This window comes from Mustela nigripes, chromosome 1, assembly GCF_022355385.1.
Source record: "Mustela nigripes isolate SB6536 chromosome 1, MUSNIG.SB6536, whole genome shotgun sequence".
Lineage (NCBI taxonomy): Eukaryota > Metazoa > Chordata > Mammalia > Carnivora > Mustelidae > Mustela > Mustela nigripes.
This window is the reverse complement of record NC_081557.1, coordinates 160,211,066-160,226,325: the sequence shown is the minus strand read 5'-3', so window position 1 is coordinate 160,226,325 and position 15,260 is coordinate 160,211,066. Positions and strand designations below refer to the sequence as shown.

The 15,260-nt window shown below is 34.5% G+C and overlaps 1 pseudogene; it reads right to left on the bottom strand.

Annotated features, from left to right (window-relative positions):
* Positions 1–11,667: 11,667 nt before the first annotated feature.
* LOC132026478 (large ribosomal subunit protein eL42-like) overlaps positions 11,668–15,260 on the bottom strand; it is a 78,388-nt pseudogene continuing 74,795 nt past the window's right edge.

Sequence of the window (15,260 nt, the reverse complement as noted above, 5' to 3'; positions counted from 1 at the left end):
CTGGGATCAAGCCCCACATTGAGCTCTCTGCTCAGCAGGGAGCCCGCTTCCCCTTCTCTCTCTTTGCCTGCCTCTTTGCCTACTTGTGATCTCTCTCTCTCACTGTGTGTCAAATAAATAAATAAATAAAAATCTTAAAAAAAAAAAAAATAACTCTTTCTTGAGTTCCAAGACTCATTCTAGAAAATTATCAAACATGGGTGGTAGATTCCAAACTGATAGTGAAATTGGGCAGAACTATGGGTGACCTGAGGGCATGCTACTTGCCAATGGTGTCTAAAGTGAAGGCAGTCTTGTGGACCTGAGCCATTAAATCTTACTAACTCCTAACTCCTTACTCCTAGCCCCTAACTCCAGATAAAAGTGAATAGAACTGAATTGAGTTGTAGACATGCACTTTGTGTAGGAGACTCAGAGAACTGATTGGCATGAGGTGGAAAAAACCAAAACCAATAACCAACCAAAAAAACTCCAAACCTCTCAGAGCTGTTAAGCAAAAAGGAACTAGAACTTGTTGATTTGATAAATTCTCAGCCTATCAGAATTGAAAAAAAAAAGATAAAAATAAAATAAATTACAAATAATTGAGTATTTGGGGAAACTGGGCCAATGTGGATATATTTGACATGTGCAAGAAACATGAATTTTGGGTGATAAGGCAGATTGTAGGGGTTAGATGGTGGGTCCCCAAAAGATATGTTTGCATCCTATCTCTGAAAGCTATGATCTCTATCTTATTTGGTGTTTGGTTATATGATTAAGTTAAAGATCTTGAGAGGAAGAGCATATCCTGCATTGTACAGTTGGGCCCTAGATGAGATCCCATGTGTCCCTTACAGTATAGAGGGAATTAAGACTAAGAAACACAAAGGAAGAGATACATAGAGAAGAGGAGGAGACAATATGTCCATGGCCACTCTGGAGATTCCCAAAAGCCAAGGGAAACCTGGAGACACCAGGAGCTAGAAAGGACAAGGAATGGATATTTCTCCAGGGCATTTAAGGGTGCATATCCCTACCCATACTTTGATTTTAGACCTCTCACATCCAGAAGTGTAAGAGAATAAATTTCTGTTTTTTTACCTACCCAATTTTTGGTGATTTGTTGTAGTAGCCAGAGGACGCTAAATCTAATTCCATTTTCCAAGTTGCTATTTTTACATACAGAAAACTAAGTGAAAAAAGCCAAATAAATACCTTTTCTTCTGTCTTTTTTAGTGATGTTTATACTCTATCTGCCTCTTATCAAGTGGTGCCAGAGGTTAAAAAAAAAAAAAACAAAAACAAACCACAATGGAAGTGTAGAGGATCTGGTGTACCTGCCTGCGTATTGCCTGTGAAGTAGAGAACAACAACAGAAAGTATGACAGTATAACAGGATTTGACTGATATAATCATGACTCTGAAAATTGGACCTCTTATAACAGGAGCAAAAATAACTGCTATGATCCTAAAAGGGTGAAAAGTGCAGTCCTTTCTCTTAGGCTCACAATTTTTCAAGTTGTATGTTTTCACCACTTTTGGAAAGCCCATTTTAATGTTATAAGTATGATCACCTCCAAGGAGACTCTAGCACTGAATCTGTTGGCTGATACTGAGATGACGTAGCATACACAATTGTGCATATTTTCTAAGTCAAACATGTAAAAGAGATGAAATCTGGAGATTCAAAACTGTGATACTCAACTTGGTATAAAGTAGTAGAAAGAATGACAGATTTACTTGGGGGGTTTTTGTTGTTGTTTTGTTTTGTTTTTCAAATTGCTCATGCACTTTAGGGATCTCATAGATGCCCCTGAGAGGAACATTCTTCACTGTATCCAAGAAAATTACTGCCACTGTGAGCTTTTTATTGAACATAATATATATTTTTCTTCATGTACATTGCAATAAAAACAAGTATTAACTAGGGTTTAGTGTTCTGTTTATAAGTCTTCATTGTGGATATGAAAATATTTGCTAAAATTATTCATCTTTATCCCTAATACATTTATCTTTTTTTTTGTATACACAGAGAAGATTTGTATAATATTTGCCACTCCTAGATTTTGCAAGCCCAGTGCTCAAAAGAATGACCATTTCCTCCTCGTTCATTTGTTTGCATTTCAGAAGACAATTACATCAGTATAAAAGTCTATGGCTTCATAGTTTTAACATTTAAGATTGCTGTGGTTGATAGAGGGTTCAGCATTTTTCAAACACCGCTTCACAGAATGCTAGGAATTTTCTCTTTCTTCATGACTGAAAAAATAAATCAATCTGAGCTTTGTGTGGTAGACAGCACCTTTATCAATTCCATTAGCAGCTTTTAAGCCCCATATGCATGAACAGTAGGACACCCTATTCATTTGGTTGAGTGTTTTAAGTATGTTTTCAGTTTTGTCACCAGATTGGGAGCAAAAGTGGGATTTGGGGAGCACTGAAAATTAGTGAGTGATGAACTGAGAAGAAAGAGGTCAGTAAACTGATGATGGCAGCTTCTCAGTACTGAATTACATCCTCCCAATCTTCTTTTAAGCACCATCTATTAAATAGCAGGAGTAAATAAGTTCTGATACAATAATCAGGAAAAAAATGCTTCATTCTAAAGATGAAATTTTTGTACCACAAATCAGGAGTCCTGCTACTTGACTGTTGATGTAAACGTTGCAAAATGTGGGTGGTGTAGGTTGAAAAAGTTTTCATACTTTTTGGTGATTTTTTAAAATTGTTTATCATCCTTTTCAAATATTTTATTAATGTTTCTATTTACAAACAGGTTTGAGGGTCAACTATGGTATTTTCTGAACATGACTAACAAATGTTACTCCATTAGTGGTTGGTTCCATGAGAGGTTTTGCCTCTTGTTTTAAAATAAAATCTTGACAGTCTTATAATACACTGCTTTGTTCCCAGATAAATGTTGGTGCAAAATATATTTGGGGTGGAAATGAAAACCAAACTGTCTGGATGATGCTACAAAATGATTGACTTTATTAAAGGATGATCAGTTCCCTTAAGTATGTTTAAAAATATGAAGAACTGAGACAAAGAGCACATTAATTTTTTAATACAGACAGACAATGGATTCATTGTAGAGAGAGTTCTCAGCAAAATGTTTAAGCTACAAGGTGAATTTCAGTAGCACATTTAAGGAAACTTTAATGCAACAGTGAAAAAAAAATAAAATAAGAAAAAAGAAAAAGAAAGAAACATTAATCCAAATTTTGTTGAATGTTTTGAAAGTAACAAATGACTGCCCAAAGTAACCTAATTAGCACTCATTGTTTCTTCACTTGAGCTAGTTGGAAAAGCCTCTATCAGGCCCTGGACTGACAAGATTCTTACACATTAAAAAGAAACTAAATCTTTGAAAAATGTTGAAAATGGAAATCTTTAAATGTTTCCACTTTTGCTTGGGTTTGGCGGTGAGGAAGGATATCAGCAAATATCATCTCAATTTCACATTAAAGGAAAAACTTGATGTCCAGGGCCTTTGCTAAAGTTGAAAGCCTCAATATTATTGAGTCAGTTATATCAAGTAACAGAATAAAATAACCAACAACCTAGAGAAAAATCTTAGAAAATGGAACCAGACCACTGGTGTAAGGGACAGTGATTTAAAATAATGTTAACTTATATAGTCAAAAATATAGAAAAGATGGAGAATTTTAATAAACCTGAAATTTACAAAAAAAAATCAAATGAATAATCTGAAATTGAAAAATAAAATAAGTGAGATTATAATTCAATAGGCTTTAGTAGCACACTAGACAGAGCAGAAAAGAAAAGTAGTAAAGTAAAATGTAGTTCAGCAGAAAATAAAAAATTGCAGCCTGGAAAGAAAAAAAAAAAACAATAAAAAATGAAGAAAAGGTCATAAGAGTTATAAAGCATATGGAAGAAATATCTAAAATTCAGATAGTTGGAGTCCCAAGAAGTATGGAGATAGAGGGGAAATTCATAAGCAGAGGGGGAAATCGTTAAAAAATTAAATTAAATACAGGTATATTAAAAAAATCATGAAAAGTTTATTTATTCTACAAGTTCAAAATAGGTTTAACATGTAAAATGAATCGCTATAATTCTTCACATTAACAGGGTATGAGAGGAAAATCATGACTATAATGATAGTTGCCAAAAATATATTCAACAAAATTCACTAATTATTCAGGAATTTTAAAAATAATTATCACACCAGGAATAGAAGGGAGCTTCCTTAATACAATGGAGTATCTACCAAAAATCCTATAGTAAATGGACTGTATAACAGTGATATAGTATAAGATTTCACTGTAAAAGTAAGGATTGTGGAGAAGGTTTCTAAAACCACTTTATTCAACATTTCATTGGAGGAATTTTTGTGATGAAGGGAAAAGAAAAAAAATAGGGATTGAAAAGGAAGGAGTAACACTGTTATTATTCACAGATAACTTGATATAGTACATAGGAATCCATAAGTATATTAGAAAGAGAGTTAATGTGTGACTTTAAAAGGGCCACTGGATTAAACATTGACATATAAAAATAAGTTGTATTTTTTACTTACAAACAATTAAGAAATGCAATTTTGAAAATATTATTTTTTTAATAAAATACACTAAGAAACTTGTGGTAGACTTCTACACTAAGAAAAAAATGTGATAAAATAAAGATAAACCAAGTCTACCTATATGTCAGTTTATCACTACTTCCTAAGTAAGACTATAGATTTAATACCTTGTCAATAAAAATTTCAGCATGCAATTTGATTTCCACTTATGTAGAAATGAGATAATCAAGAATAGTAAAGATAATCTTGAATAAATGAACCCTGTTGGAGGATATAATTTTTATTAAGACTTAACAGTAAACAGTAAGGTTGGGATGCCTGAGTGGCTTTGTTGGTTAAGTGCTTGACTCTTGGTTTTGGCTCAGATAGTGACCTTGGGGTCCTGAGTTGGAGCCCTGACTGGGTCTCTGCCCTCAGTGTGAGGTCTGCTTAAGACTCTCTCTCCCTCTTCCTCTGCCCTCCCCACCTGTATACTCTCTCTCCCAAAAATTAAAAAAAAAAAAAAACTTATAGTAAGTTATAGTTATTAGTATACATGGTATACCATATATGTATACTTTACATAGTGCTATATTTATTCAAGAATACAGTAATAGCTGATTGAATAGAATAAATAGTACAGAAACTGGCCTTATACAAGACAAAGCTGCCTCTATAATACAATAAGGAAAAATACTCTTTTCAATAGGTGCAATTGGGTTAATTATATACTTGCCTAGGAAATATAAACTTACCTATGCCATACCATACCGAAAATAATAATAATAATAAAATAAAATAAAAAAATCAATTCCAGATGCATTTAGACCTATTTGAATGATAGAGCAATATTTCGATAATAAAATATTTAAAACACATATTTATGACTTTGGAGTAGGCAAAGAGTTTTTAAACTGGCTGCAAGAAGCACGGATCCTATAAAAATATATATTGATTATTAACTCCATTAAACTTAGAAAATTTTGTTCATGAAAGGAACAGAGAGGGAGAGAAGGCAAGCCAAAGATTTGTATCCAGAATAAACAGAGTTCCTAAATATCAATAAGAAGAAAAAAGACAATCTGAATATTATAAAATAGGGGCGCCTGGGTGGCTCAGTGGGTTAAAGCCTCTGCCTTCGGCTCAGGTCAAGATCCCGGGGTCCTGGGATCGAGCCCCGCATCGGGCTCTCTGCTCAGCAGAGAGCCTGCTTCCTCCTCTCTGTCTGCCTGCCTCTCTGCCTACTTGTGACCTCTGTATGTCAAATAAATAAATAAATCTTTAAAAATAAATAAATATTATAAAATAAAGTTTGAACTTATTCTTTATAAGAGATTATATCCAAATGACCAAATAGCCTGTGTAACGAATTTTAATTAATAGTCATGAGGAAAATAAAGAATAAATATATAATTAAACACCATCATGCACCTACCACAATAGTGGCAAAAAAATAAATAAAACATAAAAAAGATAATTTCAAGAGTTGGTAAGAATATGGAGCAAATGAAAAGCTCATCTACTAATGGTTAGAATGTAAATTGGCATACAATTTTAGAAAAATGTTTGCATTATTTAGTAAATCTGAGCACTCTCTCCCTCTGATCCAGACCAAGGATGTTCATGTCAATTTTTTCAAAAAGCTTCAAATAACTCAAATGTCCACCAACAATAGAATAGTGAACTATAGCTATAAGCAGCAATGTGATAAATCTGACACACGTAATCATGGTGAAAGAAGCTAGATACAAAACAATATGTGCTATTTGTTTTCATTTTTATAAAGCTCAACCATAGGCAAACCAAAGTAATGAATTGCTTTCAGAGGTGCAAAGAAGTGGGAGAGGATGAAATGCAGACTTCTGGGATAATGGTAATATTCTATACCGTCATTTGGATTATAGGTCTATGTTCACTTCTAAAGCATCATTGCATGGCACAATTTATAGTCCATGTACTTCTCTATGCATGTGTACTGTACTTCAGTGAACATTTTAAAGAGTAAATTCATATTTAAGTTAAATGGAAAAAGTATTTGTCCACTAAATTATTTTAATAGCCATGTCTACCTTCTGTCTTTTCTGTTGATTTCTGAAACCATCCATGTACAGATCCTAAATTTTTTATTAGTTTTATATTTAGAATAAATTTGGCATTAGCTAAATCATTTCCAGTAGGGTTAAAAAAAACCCACAGTGAATATCATCCTCAATGGGGATAAGCTGACAGCCTTCACTTTGAGATCAGGAACATGACAAGGGTGCCCACTCTCGCCATTCTTGTTCAACATAGTATTAGCGGTCCTAGCAACAACAATCAGACAACAAAGAGAAATAGAAGGTATTCAAATTGGCAGTGAAGAAGTCAAATTCTCTCTCTTTGCAGATGACATGATACTTTATATGGAAAACCCAAAAGACTCCACACCCAAACTACTAGAACTCATACAGAAATTCAACAATGTGGCAGGATACAAAATCAATGTACAGAAATCAGTTGCTTTCTTATACACTAACAATGAAAATACAGAAAGGGAAAATTAAAGAATTGATCCCATTTTCCATAGCACCAAGAACCATAAGATACCTGGGAATAAACCTAACCAAAGAGGTAAAGGATCTGCACTCGAGGAACTACAGAATACTCATGAAAGAAATCAAAGTAAGACGCAAAAAGATGGAAGACCATTCCATGCTCATGGATTAGAAGAATAAAATGGTAAAAATGTCAATATTGGATAGAGCAATCTATACTTTCAATTCCATTCTGATCAAAATTCCACCAGTGTTTTTCAAAGTGCTGGAACAAACAATCCTAAAATTTGTATGGAACCAGAAGAGACCCCCAAATTGCTAAGGAAATGTTGAAAAAGAAAACCAAAGCTGGGAGCATCACGTTGCCCGATTTCAAGCTTTATTACAAAGCTGTGATCACCAAGATAGCATGGTACTGGGACAAAAACAGACACATAGACCAGTGGAACAGAGTAGAGAGTCCAGTTATGAACCCGCAAATTGATGGTCAAATAATCTTCGACAAAGCAGGAAAAAATATTCAACATGTCTTGGAAAGGATGTAGAGAAAGCAGAACCCTCTTACACTGTTGGTGGGAATGCAAGTTGGTGCAGCCACTTTAGAAAACAGTGTAGAGATTCCTTAAGAAATTAAAAATAGAGCTTCCTTATGACCCTACAATTGCATACTGGGTATTTATCCCAAAGATACTGATGTAGTGAAAAGAAGGATCATATGTTTCCCAATTTTCATAACAGCAATGACCACAGTTGCCAAACTGTGGAAAGAATCAAGATGCCTTCAATGGATGAGTGGATAAAGAAGATATGGTCCAAATATACTTTGGAGTATTATGCCTCCATCTGAAATGATAAATACCCAACTTTTGTATCAACATGGATGGGACTGGAAGAGATTATGCTGAGTGAAATAAGTCAAGCAGAGAAAGTCAATTATCATATGGTTTCACTTGTGGAGCATAAGGAATAACACGGAGGACATGGGGAGATGGAGAGAAGTGAGTTGGGGGAACCTGGAGGGGGAGATAAACCATGAGAGACTGTGGACTCTGAGAAATAAACTGAGGGTTTTGGAGGAAAGGGGGTGGGGGTTTGGGTGAGCCTGGTGGTGGGTATTATAGAGGGCACATATTGCAAGGAGCACTGGGTATGATGCATAAACAATGAATCCTGGAAAACTGAGAAGAAATAATAAATAAAAAATAAACAAACAAATAAATATTGATTGATTGATTGATTAGTATTTTACCGAGATTATATTTATCAGTATAGACCTCATGGAAGTAATATTGGGTTTTCCTTGCTAATGATAGAATATGTGTTATCACTTGTTCATATTTTTGGGTTTATATTCTTAATATTCTTTCTTAATATTTTATCTTATTGCCTTCATCAATGAGTTCTTTACTTTTTTATTTATTAAAGTTTCTTTTTTATTTCAATATAGATGATACAGAATGTTACCTTAGTTTCAGGTATAAAAAATAGCAATTCGGGCGCCTGGGTGGCTCAGTGGGTTGAGCCGCTGCCTTCGGCTCAGGTCATGATCTCAGGGTCCTGGGATCGAGTCCTGCATCGGGCTCTCTGTTCGGCAGGGAGCCTGCTTCCCTCTCTCTCTCTCTCTGCCTGCCTCTCCGTCTACTTGTGATCTCTCTCTATCAAATAAATAAATAAAATCTTTAAAAAAAATAGCAATTCAGCTTATCTATATGGCATGCTATGTTTGCCACAAGTATTGCTAATATCTTTATCATGCAATGCTATTACATCATCAACTATATTTCCTATGCTTTTCCTTTTATTGAAGTGACTTACTCTTCTATAACTGGAAGCCTGTATTACCCATTCCCCTTCAACCATTTTGCTGATCTCCATACCCCCTTACACTCTGGCCACCATCAGCTTGTGGTCCTTTGTTTTAATGGATACTTCATAATCTTTTTGTCTTGAAATATGGGAAAGCTACTTTTCATTTAAAAATTAATCTTGTGGGGCACATGGGTGGCTCAGTGGGTAAAGCCTCTGCCTTCGGATCAGGTCATGATCTCAGGGTACTGGGATCGAGCCCCTCATTGGGCTCTCTGCTCAGCAGGGAGCCTGTTTCCCCCCCTTTCTGCCTGCCTCTCTGCCTACTTGTGATCTCTCTCTCGGTCAAATAAATAAATAAAATTTTAAAAAAATTAATCTTGTAAGTAGCTAGGAAGCACATTCTCTTTTAACACCAACTATTTTGTGGTTGTCTTTCTTGTGTATCTAAGTATCCAGTTTGATCATCTGGAAATGGTGTCAATTTTCTTTCTCTATATCCAAACTTTGTATTTCCAATTTCTTGTTTGTTTCTTTTTTTTATTACCTTGTTCATTCTGCTCATAAAAAATAATATGTATTTTATAAAATCTTGATTAGGAATCCAGTGTGGTTTGTTCAGAATCAATCAGAAAAGAAGAATAGAGACTCGGATGGCAGACTGAAAATTAACAGGTCCATCTTCAATGGTCTTCTGACAAAGCATTATGTGGTGAAGAAGAGGTAAGAGGACGATAACCATTACAGTAATTGTAGCATTTTCTATAAGGAGGGAAATGAATTGTTTAAAAATTGGCTACTTTCTTCCTAGAAACACATATTAAAATTAGGGTAAGCTATATCAAAATTTCTGAGTTAGGTCATTATTTGGGGAAACTGAGACCAGAAAATAAAAGTTTGTTTCACAAAATCTCATGATTAATCACTGTGAGGGTTAGATTTCCTATCTCCCAAACTAGTACCTGGATAAAAGAGTATTACAAAGTCATTTTATAAGCTGAGAGCAATTAATTTAGTATGAATTAAATATAAACATTTTGACAAAACATAAGATTTAATTATCTTTAAAACAGTGCCTCTCTTTTGAAACAATTTTGGCTGATTTTTTGTCCAAAATAAAGTAGAGTTTAGCATCCCATGTGCACATAAAACAATCAGCCCTAAACAAATAGAATATTAGATGTACAGAGCTATTTAATTTCCTTATCTTTGAATAGCTATTAAATATATGAAAATTTATGACAAAAAAAGAGTGCAGTTTTCTTTATTCTGAGCCCTACTTTTTAACATCTTTACAAAGAAAAAAGAACCCTAAAACTAAAGCAAATGGGTAAACTGCTTTTCAGGATGTTGTTTATTTATATATTCATTTATAAAGATTTGTTTATTTTTTTTTTATTTGAGAGTGAGAGAGAGAGAGAGCTACATGAGCAGGGGCAAGGAGGGGGAGAAAGAGAGAGAGAGAGAGAGAAGCAACCCCCCTGCTCAGTTTACTCATGACTCCATCTCATAACCCTGAGATCATGACCAGAGCTGAAACCAAGAGTCAAATGCTTAACCAACTCAGCCATCGAGGTGCCCCTGGGATGCTGTATATTTAATTATAAATGCCTCAGTTTGATGACTGAATTTTTGTTTTTATTTTTCTTTCATTTCTATCACATTCTGCAAAAGATGTATTAGACTCACTAAAATTAACATTAGGTCATGAATAGTGATGATTAACATTTCTGAACTTGTTTTTCAAAAATAAGAGAATTATAGGAGAAATAACATCAGGCTTTATTTATTAGCAAAGAAAAAGAAAAGAAAAAGAAAGAAAAAAACATTTGCATTTGGACCACAAATTCTATAAGGTCAAGTAATATAAAACAAATTCTGGTAAAATTACCATCATCATGCATATTTGTCATTTTGAAAGTAAGTCAAAATTCTAAACATTTGGGATACCTTGGTGGTTCAGTCAGTTAAGCCACTGCCTTCATCTCAGGTCATGATCCCAGGGTCCTGTGATCAAGTCCCACATTGGGCTCCTTGCTCAGTGGGGAGCCCGTTTCTCTCTCTGCCCCTGCCTATCATTCTGCCTGCTTGTTCTCTCTCTCTGACAAATAAATAAATAATTTTTTTTTTTTTAAGGTTCTGGACATTATGGGTAGAGATAAGGCCTAAAACTTACTTGTTGTTGGACATCTTATAAATTGAAAATTGAATCACCAGTGTTCATAAGGTAGTTAAATTGTTGACATTGTCTTTTCCCAGTCAAAATATGCTTATGCTTCTGTGCTTGAGAAACGCAGATAATCAATTTCAATTTCTCTAAGCAATTTCTCTTTTTTTTTTTTCATCCTTTAATTATTTTGACCTGGAAATTAACCATTAATTAAAAAATAATGTATCTACACTGATATTTGGCAAATAATGGATCAATGTTACTGTGAGATGCATATATCATAGGCCATTTCCATTCATAAGCAGTTGGACTAAAAAAGCTGTACTTAATGGATGACTTAGTATTCAAAATGGTAAATTAGTATATGTTTGTTTTAATTGTGTTGATAGTCAAAGGCCAGAGAGGTGAAATAAATGAGAGGAGAATGAAATCGGTAAGTAATAGGGAGTGGTGGGGAGTGTGGCCAACCAAAAAACAAAGAATCTGCATGAAGTGCCACTCAATATTTGAGTAGTACAGATTGTCACTATTCAAGAATGTGGGCAAATTGTTGCCAGGTCTTTCTGTTTCAAGAGAAGCTGATAATAAGGGGTTTTTGTTTGGATCCTCAAGATTTTGTTGTCTTCCTAGTATAAAAAATATGAAGCTTAAAACTGGATCACTTGGCCCTTTCTATTCTATATCCTCCCAATTCAAAATGCTTGCATCTCTTAATAGCCATCATTCTCTTATATTTGTAGTAGCTGGGCTTAATACATGCAAACCTTAGCACAATGTTACTTAGCTTTAGCCAATTTCCGGAAAATTGGCTTATTCTGCCCACATAGCCACTCTGCTTCCCATCATAACACTGCTTTCCCTGGATATGAAGAGAATCTTTGCCTTTCTTGAACTGTGTCACTTTGTGATGTTGGTGCTTACCACACTTCTTGCAGAAAGTCAGGCGACTTTTAGGAACATTTCCCTATTTGTTTTTTTTTTTTTTTTTTTTTTTTTTTTTTTTTTTTAGGGGCGCCTGGGTGGCTCAGTGGTTTAAGCCTCTGCCTTCGGCTCAGGTCATGATCTCAGGGTCCTGGGATCGAGTCCCACGTCGGGCTCTCTGCTCAGTGGGGAGCCTGCTTCCTCCTCTCTCTCTGCCTGCCTCTCTGCCTACTTGTGATCTCTCTCTGTCTATCAAATAAAAAAAAAAAAAAAAAAATCTTTAAAAAAAAAAAAAAAAAAAAATTAAACATTTCCCTATTTGTAAGAGCTCTATTAGCACTGGAAAAAAGAGCCCCACATCTCTTTTTGTAAGAAAACAGGGTGGGTAAAATAAAACATAGCTATAAACCAGATCCAAATCTCTCTCTTTTTGATAAGTGAGGCAATACTCAAATATGTACTCTAATAAGTGTATAGTCTTAAGACATCTTTGGAAGTTAGTTGTATGAGCTCCCATTCTAATCTGTGAGTGACCAAGGGTTATTGCAAAAAATTACCCTTGGCTGGGGACTAGTTTTTCATAAAAACTTGAGACCTAAGAACAACTGTGCAGTGCTGGCTTGCCAGGGAAGAAAACAAAGATTGTTATCCTAGTCCCTACTGGTGGGGAGATAACTTCTCCCTACATATATCTTACCAAGGTATCCTCCTGGGATTTCCAAACATTTGCTCTTAAGAAGCCCAAATTGAGTGTACTGATAATGACAAAAGGGGGACTGAGGCATGGAATCATAAGGGACTTTTATGTATACTTGAATTTTAAGTCTTTTAAGAACATTTGGGGATTTCCCCTCTTTTTCATGACATATATGTGTCTGTGTATGAAAATATTTTAAAGGATATTAAAATTACTCTCCTAAGAAAATGGGCCAGTTTACTTTGTGGCTTCCTAGAGAAGACAAAGAATCCCTGAGCTGTGGTAGACTGGAATAGTCCATAATGTGACTCCGAAGCATGGTCCAATGGAGTGGCCAAGGCCATTACAAACCAGACAATATCATTACTATTTTGTAGCTCCCATCTACATTTCCAGTTTTTTCAAGCTCTGAAGAAAGCCAGGCAACTCATCACCAAAAATATGTTATTTCCAGAAACCAGTTACAAACTGAATAGCACTAGTCTGCAACTTAATAAATGAAGCATAGTTTTATTTGCTCCATTGTCACATTTGTTACAGCCAGTGGTGGTATGTATGCCAGAATTATCTCGTATAAATAAATAAAAGACTAAAAAGTATGCTCTTTTATAAGTCCTTGAACATTACATAGGAAAAAGGAGAAGTTAATATGAGCAATATTGGCTTTTAAGAAAAACAGACTCTAGCAACTATTTCAAAAGGCTAGCAACCTTACTTTTTATTTATTTCAATCCCCTTAGCTATTATGAATTATTTAAACGATGTATATTTATACTGTATGAAACCCGATTGTGTGTTTATCTAGACACAAATTATAGGACAATGTATTTCGTGTAGAAGTCCACTTTTGATGTCTATTTTTCACACTAAAAATCTTGAACCAGCATGGGTCAACAGTCTAAAAGTTGTACTAGTCCTTTTTATTGCAGCATAAAATTTGAAATATTTCTATGGAACATTCAGAAGGCGAGTAATCTGTTATAGTGTGCATGAAGATTTTTCTTTTTCCTGTACTCTTGCATTCCTGTTTTTTGTGTAGATATAGTGAGTAATGACAAAATGGCATCTAAATATGTGTATGTTCGCATTGTGTATGACATGACTTCTTAGAGAATATAAAATTATATATAATAGTAGGTAAGATAAATAGTTCTGGAGTTAAAATGGGTAGTTTGTCCAAGTAACTCATTTTGAACACTTACCATTTGTGTGGCTTTGAAAAAGTTATCTAACCTCTCCAGGCCTTACTTTCTTCAAATGTAAAATGATAAAAATGGAAATTTCTGTTCCAGAAAGTTGTTACCAGAACGGAGCCAGGTGAACCATCGGAAGTACACCCACTTGCTCCTTGTTAACTCCTATTATTATAATTAGCATTTAGTATTGATCTAAATGATATGGGCAGTTGGCTTTTATTGAATCATTTATTATAATGTCATTGTCAACCCTCAGTACTGCAATTTACTGTTATCTCACAAAACTTATTTCACCTCTCTGAGCCTCAGATACTTATCTGTAAAATAGTGATAATAATATGACCTCTTGTTCTGGTGTCTTGAGGATAATGAAGATGACATCTGTCAAGTGTTTAGAACAGGGAAGCATATGGTAAATGGTAAACAGTATTAGTTAACATAATTCTTTTTTTTCCTACTAAAAGACTATAATCCAATGAATTAGGATTCAGTATTCTCATTTAATTTCTCTTCTTTCTATTATGCACTTCTTCAATTTCAAAGAAATTTCTTACATGAAAGTTAGTCATTATTTTCCCTTATACCAGCTATTAAAATTTTTCTTTCATACTAATAGGTAAAAAACACTGCATATTTGTCTTTGCTTTCTACCTCAAGACAAAATGGTTTTTGTTTGTTTGGTTTTGGTTTTGGTTTTTGGTGTTTTTTGTTTTTTTTTTTGTTTGTTTTTTTACATCATAGGAGCATGGATGACTGGGTTGTTTCTTTACCGCTGCTATCCTCCATCAAGGCCATACTGTTGAAACACATGAGTTGAAATTCACAGTAGACCATTGTTCTTAGCTAATAAAACACAGATGAAAAGCAGACCATTTGACTGCTATTGTATTTGTCAAACCAAACAAGCTGTTGCTTGAGTAGTATTAACTGACTGATGCAAACCCTTAGAAAGAAACTCCAGCACCGGCTGGCCCTGCTGGACTCAGGAGCCCTCCAATGGCAGGAGATCCACCACTTACACAAAGTGACTACATACCCTAGAGGCCCTAAGGAAGATCTAAGTGTGAGGACAAGGAAATGAGTCAGTGGCCAGTGATCTATAGAGTTTTCTCTTTCTACATGACAAATCTATTCAACCCTACCTATCTTTGTACAAGTGCACCTCCAAGTGATAGTATCAAAGCCCATTTTGTAGGTGTTCTTTTAATCTCCAAATCTCAGCATTTTATCTTTTTATATGTTTTACTGGTCTTTCTCCACTTCTACCTTATATCATTCATAAATAAGAATATGTATTTTGAACTCTAAATAAATTAAATATTTACAATAATGGAATTTTTATTGCCTCCAAGCTATACTCAATGTCTTTGAATATAACAGGTAATGGTTAACTTTTTTTTTTTTTTTTTTGGTGGGTAAGTGATAA